The 8,174-nt window shown below is 39.6% G+C and overlaps 4 non-coding genes across 4 annotated transcripts; 3 read left to right on the top strand and 1 right to left on the bottom strand.

Moving 5' to 3' along the window:
* Positions 1-417: 417 nt before the first annotated feature.
* On the top strand, positions 418-565 carry LOC140330198 (U12 minor spliceosomal RNA). The gene has a single exon (XR_011920668.1). It is a non-coding gene; the product is annotated as a U12 minor spliceosomal RNA (small nuclear RNA).
* Positions 566-3,234: 2,669 nt separating this feature from the next.
* On the bottom strand, positions 3,235-3,306 carry TRNAT-CGU (transfer RNA threonine (anticodon CGU)). The gene has a single exon. It is a non-coding gene; the product is annotated as a tRNA-Thr (tRNA).
* A 1,518-nt stretch (positions 3,307-4,824) lies between these two features.
* On the top strand, positions 4,825-4,896 carry TRNAT-CGU (transfer RNA threonine (anticodon CGU)). Its single transcript has one exon. It is a non-coding gene; the product is annotated as a tRNA-Thr (tRNA).
* Positions 4,897-7,162: 2,266 nt separating this feature from the next.
* LOC140330201 (U12 minor spliceosomal RNA) lies at positions 7,163-7,310 on the top strand. Its single transcript, XR_011920670.1, has one exon. It is a non-coding gene; the product is annotated as a U12 minor spliceosomal RNA (small nuclear RNA).
* Positions 7,311-8,174: the final 864 nt, after the last annotated feature.

Genomic DNA, 8,174 nt, shown 5'->3' with positions numbered 1-8,174 from the left:
TATTTGCTTATGTTTTGGTGTAAAACAAAAAAGGAGCTGTTTTCTTGATAAAAAATGGGTAAAAACAAACATTTTAACCAACAATTAATAAAAATGGGTAAAGCTGGATCTAATGATATATTTGGAACTTCTATTTAAACCGTAATGTCGATTCTGAGCGGTGAAAGCCATGGACTGGGGCGGGGCTTCAATGTAAGGACCATCATGCATTGCACCAAAGCTAATAATTAATAAATATTAAAGCTAATAATTAATAACTTTAAAAAACAATATAAAAATCAAATAAATGTTTTTCTAATGTTCTTTACTATCTACAAAAAGACAAATAGTTTAAATTATGATTATGGATATATTTCCTCTCACTAACTTGTGTAAAGGTGTATCACAAGGGGGTCATTTTGGACATCATTACCATGTATGCCTTAAACTAATGAGTAAGGAAAATAATGAACTGGGGTGATGCCTGGTTCCTCATCCATTGTGAGAAGAATTTTTGAAGGAGTATAGGTCTCCCTGTGGAGGATCTGCTTACTTTGCAGGACCTTCTGGTGCTGAGATCTGCTTCTACCTATGACAAGTAAAAAATAGACTAAAGTTTGTTTTACCTGGGTATGTCCAGTAATTGAGACCCATCAGTTGAAACATTTCACTCTGTGTAGGGTCAGAAGCAATTTACTTTTCTCTTTACAGTAGGGCTATTGCAACTCCTAGTGGTTTGTGTTTGGATTTATGTACAGAGAATTATTTACCATCACTAAATTGTTTGTTATAGGATCACTAAAATGTGCACAATGCTCATAGTTAAATGAGAACAAAGGAATACTATTAGAGAGAGAGAAGAGAAGTGCAATGCCTTCAGTACATGTGATACCCGGCTCAGATCTCTGCACTGTATATGAGCTCAGTATAATCACTTTTACTTTGCGCATGCTGTTACTGTAGACCTTGTCAGCCAGCAGTAGCATGTTCCAATTCCACATGGAGGTGTTTGTAATAGCGCCCCCTGCTGATCATGATGCACTAGGTGGCCTTGAGGGAAATCCAGCCCTTTGGGAGGACATGCATAAGATCTTCCTACAGAAAGAACATATGTGGATCTAGAAACAGAAAACCACAACATATCCAGGTCTCAATTAATGTATCAGTTTTCTACCCTCTTTATGTCAAACCCATGATCTTTAGTTTACAAGACCAATGCCCTACCCTTTGTCCAGTGTGCTACACTTTTTCCCTTCACTGCATCATGATATACATAGGGGGGACTATGGTATATAAGGATAGTTAAAATAAAAATGAGAAAAGCAGGATTTTTCATATTTTATCACAGATAGCAGGGAGGGGAGGAAAACAGAAAGATAAAGACAAGGGACTAGGCCTTCAATGGCTAGGGAAAAGGAAACGGTCACCCCTTACAGACACCCTAACCTAGCCCTGACTCCTGACAGTATAAACATCCCCTGATGGTGGGAATAGTCATACACTGGAACCTAGGCCCTAGTAACCTTGCATAACCCTAGGAGTAGTGACTGGGCTTGAGACTACCGGTTCCTTCCCTGATGAAAGAACCAATGTCTCCCTGAGGCCTAGTAACAACCAAACACCAAAAGAAGTTCAACTTATCTCAATAGGCAAATAGAGTAGCAGGACCTCTAGAGAGGATAGCACACCAGCTCTGCACATCCCAGAAGTAAATATCAACCGCATAGCATGAAGTGTGAGGCCAGACTAAATGGAGGAGCAGTAATGACCACCAGCTGCACCTGATACAAGGGTGCGGTCATTACAAACAACAACAACACAGAAACAAGGAGACAGTCAGATAACCTCACGTGCAGCTTGTCTCACAGATCTTCTAACCTTAGTCAGGGAAAGGACCATGACAATCTATTAGTGATAGAGAAGAAACATAAAGATACCTTCCAACCATCTTTATGTGTTATACATTCCAAACTTGTAATTTACTTCTAGCAGACCGTCATGGCAGCATCATGACAGATATAAAAGCAAAGCACAGATGGAGATTGAGCCCATGATGATGAATAAATCCATTCCAGGATTGTTGGATCACCTTGGTTCATCCATAATGGTCTATTTTCTGCAATCTTGGATAACTTCTGTAAATCAGCCCAGTGTGCAGTAACCTTACCTCATTGTCCACCAGTGCTTTATGGTGGCATTCCATGCTAATTCTTTAGAGAAATTTCCCACCACTTCCTCTAAATTTACTGTAAATGATATGAAATGGACAATTTACTTTATTTGGTCTATGTTATTTGTCTGTATTTTAACAATGACAGTGCAACAGGTAACATTGTCATCAATGGTCAGGGTGATAGATGCATACAATGTATAGTGTTTATGAAAACTTATGATGGTTTTGTGTTGAAATCTAAACTGATAAGAGAAGCAACATGAAAGGTCGCCCAAAGGCACAGATGGGGATTAAACTCACAGTCTTTGGTTTATGAGACCAACACCTTACCTTGGCCACTGTGCCTTCTGTAAGTGTTACTGTAGGTTTATCATGCAATTCGAAGAAATATATTAAGTAGCATTTTGACTTTCTAACCAGAAGCATTTTGAGTTTCACTATGGATCCCATCATCTCTGCACATCCAGGCAGAAGAGAAAACAAAGGGCCACACACCATAATCTCCATGTCATGTGTGTGATATGAATGGTCCCAGGTGAACAAAGGTGACACATTCAGATATTGTTTCTTGCTAGTGATCCATAAATCCAAATGCTCCAAATTCTTCAATTTGCTGTTCATGTATTATGAATTATGAAGTCAGACATAGAGCTTTCCCATCAGCAGAAAACATATTTGCTGATTGCAAAGCTGATGGTCTGCTTGGTCTGTTGGGTCTTTTATATATTGAAAAGGAGTAGATCTTGGCAACCATTGTAAAGACTGTTCAGCTGCAATGGCCAAGTGGTAAGGTCTTGATCTCATAAAGCAGTTGCAGTTAAATGATGAATTTATTTTTTACACAATTTATCAGGACTTGGGAAAATATCCCATCGTATGAGTACTTTGGTGATCCAGTAAAGAATTAATGAATTTTTATAATTATTATTATTAGTAATAAAAAGGATTTATATAGTGCCAACAAATTATGCAGTGCCATACATTAAATACAGGTTGCATACAATGTGTAGTGTTACTATACATTTACAATGGCCTTTTTTAAATCTAAACTGATAGCAGGAGGAAGATGAATAGTCGAGTAAAGGCACAGATGGGTATTGAACCCATGATCTTTGGTTTACGAGACCAACGCCTTACCACTTGGCCACTGTGCCTTCTGTGAGCTTGATGATAGCATTATCATGCAATTCAAAGAATGATATTAATATATCTGAACACAGTCTTTAAAACCAGAAGCATTTTGAGTTTCACTATGGATCCCATAAGCTCTACACATCCAGGTAGAAGAGAAAACAAGGGGCCGCACTCTATCACCTCCATGTCATGTTCATAATATGAATGGTCCCAGGTGAACAAAAGGTGATACATCCAGATATGGTGTCTTGCTAGTGCTCCATATTTGTAGAGTAATGTTTTATATTTTTAAAATTCTTCAAGTTGCTCCATGTTTCATACAAAAAAATTCAGGACAATTACCATGCACAATTTCCAGGCTGGTTACCATGAGGGAAGGGAATGGGAATACTAAAGAGCAGCCATTCCCAACCAGAGTTCCATGGAACACAAAATTCCCTCCACAGTTTGCTAAATGCCTCAGTGTGTTCCAGTTCTGTAATCACCTTGGTTCACCTGGGACCAGCAAAGTTCTGAGATTGACACTGATTCATGGGTAATACCCATTGCTGGTTTCAAACCTTCCTAAGCAAGCTTGCATGTTCACGTTAATGCAAGTCATGATCATGTTCACGTGTCATGGCGCATGTCATTGCTAAATAACAGACCACTGGTGCTGATAATTACAAATTACATTGGCTAAATAAAGTTATTTTGTCAGTTAAGGAAAACAAACAGTAATTAGTGGGAGATTTAAAAATAAAATTGAGCATGGAATGTCACCATATAGCACACGTGGGGATTGAACCCATGATCTTTGGTTTACAAGAATAACACGTTCCACCTGGCCAAGGCACCACATGCATGGAAACTTTCTTTGTCAACTATGTAAACTGGCTTTAGCAGGATGCTCTGTGCATTATGTGGGCTTTCCGATATACATCTTTCTTCTGTTGGGTTTGTATGGCTACTACACATTGGGCTCATTTAATGAAGTTCGCCCAGGACCACAGAACACTTTGCCACTGCAACAAGTAGGCCTTGGCTCAGGTTGCCGAGAACCACTCTTTTTGATATATTAAAAGGGTCTACACTACTGGAGCAGACCATTAGCATTTCAATCAGCAAATATGTTTTCTGCTGATGGGAAAGCTCTATGTCTGACCAACCATTGACTGTTTTCTACATTTGCAGAGAGATCTGTAGAAAAAAAAGAGGCCAGAGACAAAGCCTTAATTTCCTGCTACAAAACCTTCATATTAAAAAATGAAGAGCAAATTGAAGAATTTTCAAAATGTAACGCATTATTTTACAATTATTGAGCACTAGCAAGCAACCATATTTGAATGTCTCACCTTTGTTCACCTGGGACCATTCATAATACGAACATGACATCGAGATGATGATTTGCAACCCCTTGTTTTCTCTTCTGCCTGGATGTGTAAAGCTGATGGGATCCATAGCAAAACTCAAAATGCTTCTGGTTTTAAAGACTGTGAACAGAATTTTCCCTATCATCTTTCGAATCACATGATCCCCCTACAGTCAAGCTTACAGATGGCATAGTGGCCAAGTGGTAAGGCGTTGGTCTCGTAAACCAAAGATCATGGGTTCAATCCCCATCTGTGCCTTTGGGTGACCATTGATGTTCCTCCTGCTATTAGTTTAGATTTGAACAAAAAACCATTGTAAGTTAAAAAGAACACTACACATTATATACAAAAAATAAAAAAAATCAATATAAAGAAATACAGCACAATAAATAATGAGACTTATATAGTCTGGTTACAAATGCAGTGGACATAGCGCAATGAAGTTATGCTATGAGTAAAAATATTTGCATTGAAAAATCTAAACCAAATGTTTAATACATTGAAGCTTACCAGTCCTTGGACATTGTAGTTGCAGTGTTTTTCATTTCCAAAAAAGATATTGTGCCACCAGTAATATGCTTTGATCTGCCTGGAAAATTTGACTATTCCAGAGTCAATTCTCCAGCACAATCCCTTATTCTTGCACAATAGCTGTTGGCCCAGATGGAAGTGAAGGAAAATACTATAGATCAGCCATTCCCAACACAGGGTTCCATGGAGCACAAGATTTCCTCCACAGTTTGCAAAATGCTTCAATGTGTTCTGTGATCACCTTTTTTGATTGAATAAGTAAATTTTATTCATCACGAAAACAAAAGTAATACAATCAGGGTACATTCATACATAGAATTGTGACACAGCGCATAAAACACTACATTACAATTCCCCCCAACACACTCGCAAATAAATACATACAGTCCTTCAGTGTGATGCCTGACATGAGGTACGAGGCAAAGGCCCGTCACTAACGTCTTGCATGACCCGCCATACCCCAGTAGAATACTAGGATAACCTTGAACATGAAACGGAACAGGGTTGGCGGAATCAGCAGGGAAAGAAGACAATGTTGAGCCTGAGTCCAGTCTGGCAACTAGAGCTGGGTACTGGGCAGTGGGCAGGCAGCAGCAGTAATAGCATGAGGAGGAGGCGACAGGCCCTGAGACGTAGTGTGGATGGCTGTGTTACTCAGCCTGCTCTTACTGCTGCCACCTGCCCACTGCCCAGTACCCAGCTCTAGATGCTAGACTAGACTCAAGCTCAACAGGGTCTTTTTGCCCCATTGATTCCGCCAAGCCCGTTCCCTTTCATGCGGTTTTGTTACATAGTAGGTAGGGACAGATTGGAATCTCATTCATTCTTCATGTCTCCAATAGCTACAGCTTCTACACTGTCCATATAGGTGATGGCCTCAACCTCTAATACCGTCCTTGCTCCGTCTCAGGGCCCACCGCCTCCTCCTGATGTCCCAGTGCACATTAGGAATGGGGTACTCTAGCACTTCACCAGCTTTGAATCCAACAGACATGAACATGTTGCATATCACCAGATATTTGTTCCTCCGCAGCCTTTCCTCGGTTGGTCAGACATAGAGCTTTCCCATCAGCAGAAAACATATTTGCTGATTGCAAAGCTAATGGTCTGCTCCAGTAGTGTTGGGTCTGTTATATATTGAAAAGGAGTAGATCTTGGCAACCATTGTAAAGACTGTTCCACTGCAATGGCCAAGTGGTAAGGTCTTGGTCTCATAAAGCAGCAAGGCTTTGTTCTTGCAGTTCAATGATGAATTTATTATTTAAAAATTTATCAAGACTTGGGAAAATCTCCCATCGTATGAGAACTTTGGTGATCCAGTAAAGAATGAATTAATTTTTATAACTATTATTAATAATAAACAGGATTTTTTATAGTGCCAACAAATTACGCAGCGCCATACATTAAATTCAGGTTGCATACAATGTGTAGTGTTCCTATAAATTTACAATGGCTTTTCATTTATCTAACCTGATAGCAGGAGGAAGATGAACAATCAACCAAAGGCACAGATGGGGATTGAACCCATTGAGAGGCTTCATTGTGGGGACCATCATGCATTTCACTAGTGCTAATTATTTGGATATGTTTCGGTGTAAACATAAATCACAATTTAGTACTATTTTCTTTTGGCCAACAATTTGGCCAAACATTTTGGCCAACAAATAATAAAAATGGGTAAAGCTAAATTTAATGATGTACCTGGAACTTCGATGCCGATTCTGAGCGGTGGAAGCCATGGACTGGGGCGGGGCTTCAATGTAAGGACTATCATGCATTGCACTGAAGCTAATAATTTACATATGTAACCTTTTAAAAAAAAAACAATATAAAATCAAATAAATGTTTTTCTAATGTTATTTACTATTTACAAAAAAACAGTTTATGTACACTTGAGACAAATGGTTTAAATTTATATTATGTATATATTTTCTCTCACTAACTTGTGTAAAGGTGAATCACAAGGGGGGCTTTTCAGACGTCATAATCCTGTATGCCTTAAACTAATGAGTAAGGAAAATAATGAGCTGGGGTGATGCCTGGTTCCTCATCCATTGTGAGAAGAATTTTTGAAGGCGTATAGGTCTCCCTGTGGAGGATCTGCTTACTTTGCAGGACCTTCTAGTGCTGTGATCTGCTCCTACTTGTAACAAGTAAAAGATAGATTAAAGTTTGTTTTACCTGGATATGTCCAGTCATTGAGAACTCCCAGCTGAGCTATTTTACTCTCTGTGTAGGGTCTAAGGCAATTGGCTCTTCTCTTTACTCAAGAGCTATTGGAGCTCTTAGTGGTTTGGATTTATGTACAGAGAGTTAAGTTAGAGAATTATTCTCTAAATGTTTCTATATTGGCAATACGAGTGTGGCTGAGGCCCAAGCATCTGCAGCTCCAGAGGTGACTCAGCCAAGTCAGTCTGTCCTGGTAAGGTGTTTGAGTAAGTCAGTGCTGCCGATAGAAGGGTGCAGAAGGCCAATGATACCACAGGCCCCGTAAGTATGGAGGTTGTTGTTCCTTTCTTCAATCTTCCCACAGATCCACCTAGCCACATTGTCCCCTCTCGGAGACCGTCCGGAAGCAAGGAGGAGGAAGATATGGACGTATCTGGAGGGAAAAAGAAGAGGAAGGTGCAAGTCGATAAGACAACTGATAAAATACAGTGCAAACCGAGCCCAAGGCTCTGCCCCCTCCAATATACAATCAGCCAACACATAGGTAGAATCAAGAGCCTACCAATATTGTTGAGTACTACCGTTACACAGGTGGAACATACTGGTGCAATCTCAGATTATTTTTATACATCTATATCACCAACGCAGCCAGACATCGCATTAACACTTACTTGAACGGAGAGAATTGAAGATGATCAAACAGGTCAGTTGGTTATGCAGCAGAAGCAACCAGGTAATGATGTGGAAGTTTCAAACGGATCAGCCAGAGGTTGATGCCGGAGGAAAAAAAGTAAATTATGTATTATCAGATTTAACAGTGTCAGAGTCCGAAGCAT

This window comes from Pyxicephalus adspersus, chromosome 4 (genome assembly GCF_032062135.1).
Source record: "Pyxicephalus adspersus chromosome 4, UCB_Pads_2.0, whole genome shotgun sequence".
Classification (NCBI taxonomy): domain Eukaryota; kingdom Metazoa; phylum Chordata; class Amphibia; order Anura; family Pyxicephalidae; genus Pyxicephalus; species Pyxicephalus adspersus.
The sequence above is the reverse complement of the archived record's forward strand: the minus strand, read 5'-3'. Positions and strand labels throughout refer to the sequence as shown.